Source organism: Gorilla gorilla, chromosome 2 (assembly GCF_029281585.2).
Source record: "Gorilla gorilla gorilla isolate KB3781 chromosome 2, NHGRI_mGorGor1-v2.1_pri, whole genome shotgun sequence".
NCBI lineage: Eukaryota > Metazoa > Chordata > Mammalia > Primates > Hominidae > Gorilla > Gorilla gorilla.
The window spans coordinates 142040173-142053257 of NC_086017.1; the positions used below are offsets into that span (position 1 = coordinate 142040173).

General features: G+C 39.4%; 1 protein-coding gene across 2 annotated transcripts in view; it reads left to right on the forward strand.

Moving 5' to 3' along the window:
• The window catches only part of ATP2C1 (ATPase secretory pathway Ca2+ transporting 1), a 161207-nt gene that overhangs the window by 1185 nt on the left and 146937 nt on the right, over positions 1 to 13085 (forward strand). The window lies entirely within an intron of this gene.

Genomic DNA, 13085 nt, shown 5'->3' on the forward strand with positions numbered 1-13085 from the left:
AAAAGCTATGATTTCCAGCAGGAGACACTATCACTTGGGAATATAAGCATTTTAAAAACTGTTAAAATGTCTGATCACATCTCATTTAAAATCATGCAGTCATTTTTATGGTGTGAGATTTATATCATTCCATTTCTTTGATCTCCAAAAAAGACATTTCTAAAAATGATTTTTATGAATTTTACCAAATTGTTAGAAGAAGTAGCAATATCTGATCCATTTAAATCTAGTGATTCATTTAGGAAGAAGTGTGGCGGTGGTATACAAATGTGAAGGACAAATGTATAGCTATACCAAAGACCCAGCAGTCATAAATTGCTTGTGCATTGTGCTTGTAACTAGAACTGCAAAACTGTGCAGGAGATATCACCAGTGTCCTGTATTTTTTTCTCCTTTGTGATATGAGATGACCCACTTAATAAAACACTTCCAGGAAATGCAAGATAGGTTTAGCAGACAGAAAATCCTCTCATGACAGGTTTCCCAAAAAGGCAATGCATAATTTGGAAAATAAAAATTATTGCTACTGTTAGAGAGAAAACTGCTTGTATGCCCTGCTTTAATAATTTTACAAGGGCTAGAATTTCAAACAGACTCTGTTCACTAAGGGAGCTAGGCTGGTCCAGTTTATCTTACTTAGGCAAGGTGTCACCATTGAAAGATAAACCTCTTGGTTTCCAAGTTTCAGCCTGCACTTGCTTTTGAAGTAGAAAGCTACAGAACCAAGTGGTAGGGCTGTATAAGTTTTTGTTTGCCAATCTTTTAATGTTCACAGGCTTCTTCAGGCCTCATTTATTATGGGAAGAAGAGAGGTGGCTGAAAGGATGGGACCGCAACTGTGGAATGTGAATTGAGTGATTTTTTTTTTTCTCAGTATTGTAAGTTTTCAGAGATGTGGCTATATTGCTTGTGTAGTTCTATGGTTCTTTGTTTTTAGTTTGTTGAAGAAGTATTACAAAATGCATTCAGAAGACCATTAGAATTTAACATAAAACCTCTGACTTGGACAGGGTGGGTAGTCCCTTCCCCAGTGTACAACCATTTGGGACAACCTAGGAACAGCTGGGAGTGAGTATTATGCTGAGTTCTTAAATTCTTATATAAGTGAATTGAATAATTAAGAGAAATAATATATTTGATTTCTTTTTAAAGCCAACTACAGCTCTGCAGACCTAATGTCTCACAGAATTAGAGAAATTAGGTCAGAGTTCGTCATAACTAACCTTGAAAGCTTGTTGGGAAGTTATAAAGGAGGTTAATAATGTCTACAATCTTATGACCTGTATATTTGTTGCCTCTAATCCTTACATTCTTGTATAACTGATCCTTGATATAAAAGTGAAGGGATTGAGACTTAGAGCCCTTAAGAGCCCTTGCCCATGCAGCTAGAAAGTACCAGAGGAAGATGTGAATTTCTATCTCATGGCTTTAAGTTTTATCCATTTTACCACGCTTGATCCCTGAACAATCTAGTAATAGCAAAATATCACCCTGCTAACTTTTCTCCTTGAGAGTGTTTCTAAAATTTCCTATATTCACATACCACTGTCATAATTTTTACTGTTTACCACATCTGTATGATTAATTCCTCAATATTTTTCTGTATTTATACTTAAATCACATTATTAGAGTTTATTTAGAAAAAAAGTTCATATCATGACTGTAAATGGAAAACCATTGTCATTAGCCGTAAGTAAAAATAATTAATAAAAGCAAAATAATATTAAATCCTAGGTAGATACTATTGCCTGTAAAACCTCCAAGCCTGAAACCTGCTCATTTGTTAATAAGGAAGATTAGCTTTTAAGAGAAAGGTTAGAGCATCCTAGGAGCCAACTGAGAAAGTTTCCTGGGTGAGGATGGAAAGGAATTAAAAGGTAGATAATGTTTTTCAATCCCAAATGATTCAGTGTTATTGAATGTAGTGTCTGCATGCCACTTAAAATCTTCTCCCACCTCACTTAGCGCTGCTAGGTACCAACCATGTTGACTTCCACATACTTGGGGAATATTATAACAGAACACCATCTGCTTCTTTACTTTTGCACATTTAAATGAACTCCCCCCTCTAGCCTAGAATTCTCTCCCTTACTTACAACTTGCCCTCCTGGAGGTCTCCTGTACATCCTTCAATACTTGGATTAAATGGGCTCAGTGAAAAGCTTTCTCCAGTGCTGCTGGGAAGAATGAAGTCTTCCTTTTCCAAGATATTTTGTTTGCTTCAGACACAGCCCTTACTACATTCTATGTAGTAAATCATGTGATTTCATGTCAATATTCATGCACCCATGCACACATGACACTGGATGTTATCTTGTTCTTTGTTCCCTGAGGCATACTGGAGCCTGGCAGATACTGGTGTAAAGGTGACCCACACAACAGGCAGAGGGTACACACTGGATTGACTGTGACACAGACCTCCTTTGTTGTCTTTACTAGGCCTAGAAGGTCCCCATACCCCTTTTCTGTGGTCCAAATTATGATCATTGTTACACTCGCCTTGTTCACATATGCTTTATTGTTTAAAACTTCTCCTAGTGCTCTTCTCGCACTTGGTGTCATACAGACAAGAAGATTTGACACGAGGCTTGATTTGTTTGGTAGCTTTTTCTGGTGATGGTAGTGTTATTCCTGTGATACAGCCATCAATAGGTTGGTAGGTTATTCATCAAATTGAGAACAAATATTTCATCCTTTGCTTCCCTAGATTCTCTTGCAGCAAGTGTTTCACAAAGCCAAATCCCCACATATGTAGAAGATTAACAGCATTAATGAGATGAAGATGCTGAAGGTTGGGAAAATTTGTTAACCTTTCTCTCAGAATTATTCAAATGGTGTGGTAGTAACAGTGGTGGTGGTGAACGTTGGGCAGCCTGAGGCTAAATGGAGTCTCAGATGAGTTTGAGTAGGTGTGCTGGATGCACGCATAAGGGTGTTTGGTTTCAGTTATTTTATTTTGGTCTGAGGGCAACATCCAGCACCTGGCTCAGATGTTGGTGTCTAGTTTATAAGGAATGAGTGAGACTTGCAGGCAATGTTCCCCTAAGTACTAGAGACTCAGTAGCCTGATCTGTGGCTCAGGTGATCAAGCGGGACACTGAGTGTGGAAGGGAGAATTTGCTCCACTTCTGGGCTGACTGTAGTCCAGCTTTAGCCTGGGGATGCCTGCCAAGAACCAAATACCTCATGAACCTCTGGGGAGTACTGCTCTTAGGGGCCAGCACCACTGGGCTACATATGGGTGCTAGCACCAAACAATGAGAAGACAGTTTGTCAGCTCGTGTGGGACAGCCTATTCTCTCTCCTTGGGTGAGTTCCTCTATTCCCATGGTTTCAAACACCTATTTGCTGAAAACTCCCAAATGTTTATATCCAGAGCACTTCAGCCTTGCATCCAATCATCTACTTGATATCTCCACCTGAATGTCTTGTGAATGTTGCAGACTGAATGTGTCCAAAGAGAACTCCACAAGCTCCAAACATGCTCCTCCCCAGGTTTTTTCATCAATCAACACAAAAGCTCAAACCAGAAACCTGGGAGTCACCTTGGCACCTCTCTTTTTCCCTTTCTCCCCCTTACGTCCCCTTCCTAATCCTTTAGTAAGACTTCTAAAATAGTTATTGAATTCTCCATCTTCACCCTTCTAATCCTGCCAACCATCCTTTCTTACTTGAACTATTGCAATAGTTTTCCAATTCGTGTCTCCATGTTCACTCTGGTTATCCTACAATCTGTGTCTCCTGTAGCAGTCAGAATTTTCTGCTTTAAATGAAAATCTTATTTTAGCTCAATGCCGGGAATATGATATTATTTTGTTTGCTAGTTTAGTCCCAGTGCTAAGCATAAATCTGGCACATAGATGATAAATTAATGTAATTGAATGGAAGAAGGGGACTTTGTAAGTATTAGAGAAGCCATGAGGCTGGAGGGTTCACGGGGCTGAGGTGTTGTTATGCAGGTGAGGGTAAGAGATGGTGAAAATAGGGTTATTATCCTTAGTAGGCAGAGGCTGTTGAGATCTAGGGGAAATCATGTAGAGGAATTTATTTTACAGACGTGAAACTAGTGTCACAAACTAAGAGATTTGCCCAAGCTCGCATGGCTCATCTGTGTCAGTGCTGGGATTAGAATTTGGTTCGCTTGACTCTCATTCTGTTATGTGTAGTGAACCCCTAAGCAGAGATGTAGAAAAAGGCCATATGAGAAAAAAACTCTACAGGATGGGTCCAGAGAATAGGTGATGCCTGAGGGTCAACTTGTCAACTCGTCAATAACAAATAAGACCTTTTGATGAGAGACTGAGGCAGAGCAGAGCCTGCTCTTTTTTGCCTTGTCCCTCAACTTACACTGCCCTTCAGCAGCCTCGCCAGTCTGAATCCCCACTTCTATGTGTCCCTGCAGGAGGAAAGCCGAGAAGGAGTCAGAAAACACAGGCCAGCTAATTTAATCTACAAGAATTTGGGATGACCTGTACCAATGTCTCGCTCTCTTGAACAGAGATTTTTTTTTTTTCTGATAGAGAAATACCATTTAAGGGCTGATCTGACAAGTCTTGCCTGTTTAACAGTGAATCTGCTTAAAATGAGGAGAGTGGTCTTTGGGCCCAGGGGGCATGTACTGTAGCTACATTTTAATTACAGAGTAGAATCAAATTTTGTTTTGGAAGCTGTTCTAAAGTTTCCTTTCAATGGCTTAAGAAAATGTTTCTAGTTGGAACAGGATCACTGGATTTTTTTTTCTTTGCTGCTTTGTTTCTTAATGAATGCTAACCTCAAAGTTGCATTGTTAAATAAATATTTGAATTTAATTTGAATTTTAGAAACTTATTTCTGCATTTTGGCTCTCATACTTACTCTGAATGATACTATAAAAATTAAGAACTCCCCATTCCAAAGAAAACTATATTGAGATTTCCAAGGCTAAATAAGGATTTGAGGTTGCTGATGTAGGCTCTGATTCTCTAGGTAAAATGATAGACGTTTCACTACAACCTGATTTAAGAAATGTTTTTAGCTCCATAAAGTCAGTAAGTTGGTTATATCTTGAGTGTATACCAAAGCTATTCATTGTAAAAAGTCTTTTTGAAAAGTCATGAAATGCTATCCATTGTCAGTTCAAATGATATCTGAGGGGAAACTAAAAGTGCTTCTCCATGTTCCCCTAGCCCCATGCTTATGATCTTTCATTAGCTTCCATTTGCTTTTTGGATACAGACAAACCTCCCTAATGTGGAGGGGTTTGTGTGGTCCAGCTCTGATTCTCTCCCTGCTGCATGTTGACCTTGCCCCCTGTGCTTGTGCTTGAGTAGAAAAAAGTTTCAGTCCTTCACAAACAGGAGGAAAAGATTTTCCTTGTAGAACTTAATAAATGTTATCTCACTTATACCTAGTGTTCCATTATTGGAACAATAAGCATGTGGGAGTTATTTACATCCTACTGCTCAAGGCCATCGCCAAGGTCTGATTGCAAAAATTCAAATAATTGCAACTTTGGGCACAAATGGGTTAAGATAGAGGACACAGAGTCTATGCCACTCCTGTGGAGGAATTTGTATAATTATATATAGGTAACATTGACAGTTAAATTGTGACAACATGAAGTTGAACTTTAATATTTCTGATTATTAAATGTGACATTTAAAGTGGAACTATTTTATTATGGTAATGACAACCTTTTCCTCTATCTGAAGGGAGAAATTTTTTAAATGAGCTATGTATTTACCAAAAAATAAAAAGCTACCAATGGTTTTTCACGTTATCTACAAGATGCCTGAGAGTTATCATTGATAGCTTGCATAAAGATAAATGGCTTTCTAGTTGTCAGCAACCACCCTCATGGTCTTTCTCTCTCCCAAATATGTCTTCACTATCTAAGAAAATATCACCATCCTGATATTTAGGCAGAGGCCTAGGTTCATCTTTGGTGCTTTCTGCTCCCTTAGTCAATATTTAATCTATCACCAACTCCATTCAATTCTACCCCTAAATAACTCCCAAACCGGTTGGTCTACTTCCCTCTTTCACCACCCTAGCCCAAAGACCATCATTACTTCTTGCCTGAAATACTGTAATACCTTCCTCATTGGTCTCCCAGTAATCCACACTACAGTCAGAGAGGTCTTCTGAACACTACCACCTAGCCCCATGCTTATGATCTTTCACTGGCTTCCATTTGCTTTTTGGATACAGACAAAGCTCCCTAATGTGGAGGGGTTTGTATGGTCCAGCTCTGATTCTCTCCCTGCTGCATGTTGACCTTGCCCCTCTGTGTTAGTCAGGGTTCTCTAAAGGGACGGAACTAGAGGATATTTGCATATGTGATGGGGAGTTTATTAAGAGAATTGACTCATATGAGTCACACGATCACAAGGTGAAATCCCACAATAGGCCGTTTGCAAGCTGAGGATCAAGGAAGTCAGTCTGAGTCTCAAAACCTCAAAAGTAGGGAAGCTGACTGTGCAGCCTTCAGTCTGTAGCCAAAGGCCTGAGAGCCCCTGGTAAATCACTGGTGTTAAGTCCAAGAGTCCAAAAGCTGAAGAACTTGGAGTCCGATGTTCCAGTGCAGGAAGCATCCAGCATGGGAGAAAGATGAAGGCGGGAAGACTCAGCCAGTTTCCTCATGCCACTTTCTTCTGCCTGCTTTATTCTAGCTGTGCTGGCAGCTGATTAGATGGCGCCCACCCAGATTGAGGGTGGGTCTGCCTCTCCCTGTCCACTGACTCAAATGTTAATCCCCTTTGGCAATACCCTCATAGACACATCCAGGAACAATACTTTGCATCCTTCAATCCAATCAAATTGACACTCAATATTAACCATTAAAACCCCTGTTCTCTGAACCCTAGCTATAGCACCCTTCTTCTATGTATGCAGGTTTTCCTGCTACTTCCTGGCTAGGGCATCTGTTCCAATAATCATCTTTCTATCCTCCCTCAGTTAGTATCTACTCTTCCTTCAGATTTTAATTCAATATTAACTCCTTTAGAGCAGCCTTTTCTGACTTTTCCACCTTGCTTCATTACATCCTTTGAAGGCACTTGGTAACTGTCCTTTGCTGTATTTATCCTAGTAGCAATTTCGCATCTTTCTGTGGGGGCTATTTGATTCCCGATGTATCCCAGGTGACTAGCAAAGTGCCTGACAGATGGAAGGCACTGAATACAAGTTTGTGGAATTAGTGAATGTGGGGAGTAGGGGTGCAATGAATTCTATCTTGAGACTGAAGTACTTGAAATAATCCTGGATGTTAGACTTTGTGAGGAAGATATATGACTGCTTTTGTATATGTGTTTGTGTATGTGTTTTGTAAGAATCTTAGGGCTGTAGTACCAGAATGGCTGAGTGATTAAGGTATTGGACTTAAGAATGATAGGGCTAATTCATGAAGAAAGATAGGTATGCATTTGGGAGGTTCCAGAGGAAATAACCATGACCAATGGGTAGAATTGCAGGGAGGGGTTATGATATACTAGTAAAGATGAACTTTCTAAAAATGAAAGGTAAAGGAATGAATTATCTTCTGCAGAGTGCAGGGGTATGTGACCCCTCCTTAGGGGATGTTGTGGCAATGGTTTCTGCATCATAAAAGAGAAGATTGAATGACTTATTAGGTTCCAGCTCTGATATTCTAGTATAATAGGCAATAGAGAGATGAACAATTCGATATTTTAGAAATAAGGAGAGGGCAGAGGGCATAGATGTGCAGTTAGAATTCCCATTTTATTTGGTTAGTGGTAAATACTCCATAGTCTTAGCATGTTGCTCTAGAGTCTAAGACCAAAGAAGACAGAATCAAATGCCTTTGGTGATTAGAGTAGCATGTAATTCTCCATCAAGGTAAAAAACAAAAGTTACATCTAGCAAAGACCTCAAGTGAAGAGCTATGTACCTGTGACTAGCTTTTCTAAGCCTAATTGACCACTTAACTACTTCTAATCCATAGTTTATAAGTTATCTAACCCCTTCCAGTATAACGATAAATAGCTAAATATACATAGCAGTCATTGATAAATGGGGGCGCCAAGAAATTTCAGGTTATTTTGTGGCACTTTAACCACTGTTGTTTTTTATTCTTCTTCAATCAAGCCTCTTTTACCTTCAGATTTTCTTCAATGCAGTCAGTGCTGGCAACTTGCCGTTTATTATGGTCCCTTCTGAAGGTGTTCCATCCTTCTTGTCCACAGCATCACAGCAGTGAAGTGTCAGACAAGCCTAAGAGACACCTGGACCCTGGGTTGACTTCTGAGCTATTTCTAATCCTTTCATTTACTTTAAAATTTTTCTAACCTACTGTGCTCAGCTGCCTTTGAAACATGGGAGTCAGTAAATGGATGAATATCAAAACTGTTGCTTTGTCTTTGAAATAAGCACATTATTAGAATAAGAAATTGAATTAGAAATCACAACAAATTACAAATTCGAATGACAAATATCACAAGCATCAAAAAAATCTAGGAAATAAGTGTTTTTACCAATTAAAAGTTAACAGATGCATCCTAAAATATTTTGTTCCTACATTGGGGGGGCCACAGGGTCTTTAATCACCTCCTCATACAGTGATGGTTTTTAAATATTCTGTGAAGAGATAGTAGAAAGATAATTTGGATACTGCCCTAATACAGTTAATGTATGATTATTTTTCATTAAAACAAACATAAAGTGCAAAACCCTTTTCTGTGACAGTGTAGCTTTTTATAAAGATTCCTAAATTTGCTATCCCATTCCATGTTTTAGACAGTTCATCTACAACACTTTGTTAGCTTTTGTTCAGAATGAAAGATGACATATTTTTGCACCTTGTATAGACAGTCCCATGTCTTGACAGAAAACAAAATGAAAATACCCACATATGTTGTACTGCTCATGATTTGCTGTGAAGAGAGCAGGAAAAATGTTGGAGTTATTTCTTTCCTACTCAAGAATAAAATATTTTAAATTTGTATTAAATGCCTTATATGTGTCAGGCACTTGACAAGGTGCTTTACGTATGTTGTAATTTATTTCTCATAATAACCTTGCAAAGTCAGTGGTATTATCCCCATTTTGTCGGTGAGAGAACTGAGGTTTCAAGAGGTAAAGTAACTTGCTACATAGCTCATAAATGATGACTCTGAGATTTTAGCTCCAGGTTTGTCTGTCTGACCTCAAAGCCCAATTCATTCCCTCATACAGAGATACCTCCCATAGATAGGATTCCTTTCTCTCCTTCTTCCCTTCACTCCTTCCTTTCTTACTTTTTCCTTCCTTTTTTCCTTGACCTCAGATTTTCTCTCATTTATGAGGATAAAGGAGTTGAAAATAAAACCATCATAACTATTGTGTTTGGAAGATACCTTAAATCTTTTTTAGAATGAGAAATATAGGTGGAAATACAGGTTTTTGCAAAGTTTAAAGTTTATTCAATTTGGGAGACTTTGTTTAAGAAAAAGAATATAAAATCTGTATCAGTTTTCTCGACATGGTGCGGTGGCCCACGCCTGTATTCCCAACACTTTGAGAGGCTGAGGTGGGTGGATCAGTTGAGGTCAGGAGTTCAAAACCAGCCTGACAACATGGTGAAACCCTGTCTCTACTAAAAATACAAAAATTAGCCAGGCTTGGTGGCATGCACCTGTAGTCCTAGTTACTTGGGAGGCTGAGGCAGGAGGATCACTTGAACCTGAGAGGCAGAGGTTGCAGTGAGCCGAGATCACGCCACTGCACTCCAGCCTGGGTAACAGAGTGAGACCTTATCTCAAAAGTCTGTATGAGGGTTCTCTAGGAGGTGAGGTGTTTATTATGGGAATCGGCTCATGCAATTATGGAGGCAGAGAAATCCCATAATCTGCTGTCTATAAGCTTGAGAACCAGGAAAGCCAGCAATGTAATTTATTCAGAGTCAGAAGGCGTAAGAACTGGGAGCACTAACGTCTGAAGGCAGGAAAAGATCGATGTTCCAGAGAAAGCAAATTCACCCTTCCTCTGCCTTTTGGTCCTATTTGGGTTCTCAATGGATTGGATGAGGAACGTTCATACTGATGAGGGTGAATCTTCTTTACTCAGTCCACTAATGCAAATGCTAATCTCTTCCCCCAAACACCTTACAGACACACCCAGATATAATGTGTTTTTTTTATTTTTATTTATTTATTTATTTTACCAGCTATCTGACCATCCCTTAGCCCAGTAAAATTGAGACATAAAATTAACATCACAAAATTGTCAACATTAAAGTAGATATGAAGTGAATACTTATTTAGAATGGAAGAAGAAATCACAACAAATTACAAATCTGAGTGACAAATACCATAGGCATCACAAAATCTAGGAAATAAGTGTTTTTACCAATTAAAAATTAATGAATACACCCTAAATGTTTTGTTCCTACAATGTGGGGGCCACAGGATCTTTAATGACCTCCTAACACAATGATGATTTATTTTTATTTTGATTTTTTAATTAAAAAAATTTTTTTTGAGATGGAGTCTCGCTCTGTCGCCCAGGCTGAAGTGCAGTGGCGCGATCTTGGCTCACTGCAAGCTCCACCTCCTGGGTTCATGCCATTCTCCTGCCTCAGCCTCCAGAGTAGCTGGGACTACAGGCGCCTGCCACCACGCCTGGCTAATTTTTTTGTGTGTGTGTATTTTTAGTAGAGACGGAGTTTCACCGTGTTAGCCAGGATGGTCTCAGTCTCCTGACCTCGTGATCCCTACTCCTTGGCCTCCCAAAGTGCTGGGATTACGGGCGTGAGCCACTGTGCCCGGCCTTTATTTTTATTTATTATACTTACTTATTCACTTTATTTATTTATTTATTTTTAGTAAGAGACAGGGTTTCAGCATGTTGGCCAGGGTGGTCCCGAACTCCTGGCTTCAGGTGACCTGCCTGCCTCGGCCTCCCAAAGTGCTGAAATTATGGGTGTGAGCCACCGCACTTGGCTGATTTTTAAAATATTCTATAAAGAGATAATAGAAAGATAATTCAGATACTCCCCTGACATAGTTAATTGTTTTTCATTGGAGTCTAGAAAAGTTCCATCGCCTAGCTTTTGGCTCTGTTTCTCCTTTACTACCCACATACTTCAGGTGCTGAGCACCATAGGACATATTTATATGAAGATTTCAGTCCAGTGATTTAGTACAGGTAGTAGGGATATTCCTGTATGTCATTTCTCCACCAAAACATTTAGCAATAACTTAACCATGCACAGGCATGACTACAAACCACAATTATATAATCCACTAAATCCAAATGAAGTCTAAGGGTATCCCCATCTCAACTTTCTTTGAGCCAGATCCAAGACATACCTATGGCCACTTCAGTGCTACCTGATAGGAGTAGAATTGTGAAGGAGGGATAGTCAGTAAAAAGAGTGCTCTCAAGCCAATTGCAGTTAAAATATATTTTGCAAATTTTTAACGAAACATAAGATTATGAGAACAATGCTAGAGTCTTTCTCAGGGCCTTAAAGAGGGTTCTGCAAGTGAGGGACCTTGAAGCTTAAGCTTTGTTGGCTTCCAAGAAAACCCAGCTCTGGAGGAAAGGTGTAACCAAAAAAAATGGTATTACACTATAATACACAAGAGTCCATGCCATGTAGCGCTTCAAAAAATGATGTTATATGAGATCCTATTCTGAGCAGCTTCAGCTCCCAAACTCATTGAATGAAGTAGAGGATGTTCTATTCAGTATATTTTATAAATAATATGTTGAAGATATAGATGTTCTGGTACTGCTAAAACTCAGAGGTCTCAGACTCCTCTGCCACCATTTATATTCAAAAAAGAATTATTTGCAAAGGGATTCTTTGCAAATACAAATAGATCTCTATACTCCTATATTAGTCTAATTAATATTAAACACACCATTTACTATTCTTCCAAGCAGACCAGTTGACACACACACACACAGAGAAAGACTGTGTTATTGCTGTTTAAGATCACATAGTGGAAAAATTAAAACATCACTAAAGAAAGATAAAGTCTTTAAGAATTCATTAAGATATAATCAAGCTTTTGCAAACTCATGTGTTATTTGCAATTATAGTATAGTGATATGGTTTAGCTGTGTTCACACCCAAATCTCAATTAAACTGTATCTCCTAGAATTCCTAGGTGTTGTGGGAGGGACCCAGGGGAGGTAATTGAATCATGGGAGCTGGTCTTTCCCATGCTATTCTCATTATAGTGAATAAGTCTCATGAGATCTGATGAGTTTATCAGGGGTTTCTGCTTTTGCTTCTTCCTCATTTTCTCTTGCTGCTGCCGTGTAAGAAGTGCCTTTTGCCTTCCGCCATGATTCCAAGGTCTCCCTAGTCATGTGGAAATGTAAGTCCAATTAAACCTCTTTTGCTTCCCAGTCTTGGGCATATCTTTATCAGCAGCATGAAAACAGACTAATATAGTAAATTGGTACCAGTAGAGTGGGGTGTTGCTGAAAAGATACCCGAAAATGTGGAAGTGACTTTGGAACTGGGAAACAGGCAGAGGTTGGAACAGTTTGGAGGGTTCAGAAGAAGACAGGAAAATTTGGGAAAGTTTGGAACTTCCTAGAGACTTGTTGAATGGCTTTGTCCAAAATGCTGATAGTGATATGGACAATAAGGTCCAGGCTGAGATGGTCTCAGATGGAGATGAGGAACTTGTTGAGAACCGGAGTAAAGGTGACTCTTGTTATGTTTTAGCAAAGAGAGTGGCAGCATTTTGCCTCTGCCCTAGAGATTTGTGGAACTTTGAACTTAAGAAAGATGATTTAGGGTATCTGACAGAAAAAATTTCTAAGCTGCAAACATTCAAGAGGTGACTTCATCACTGTTAAAGACATTCAGTTTTATAAGGGAAGCAGAGCATAAAAGTCTGGAAAACTTGCAGCCTGACTATGTGATAGAAAAAGAAAACCCATTTTCTGGGAAGAAATTCAAGTTGGCTGCAGGAATTTTCATAAGTAGCAAGGAGCCTAATGATAATCCCCAAGACCATGGGGAAAGTATCTCCAGGCCATTTCAGAGACCTTCACAGCAGCCCCTCCCATCAGAGGCCTGGAGGCCTGTGGTTTCATGGGCTGGGCCCAGGGTCCCTGTGCTGTGTGCAGCCTAGGGACTTGGTGCC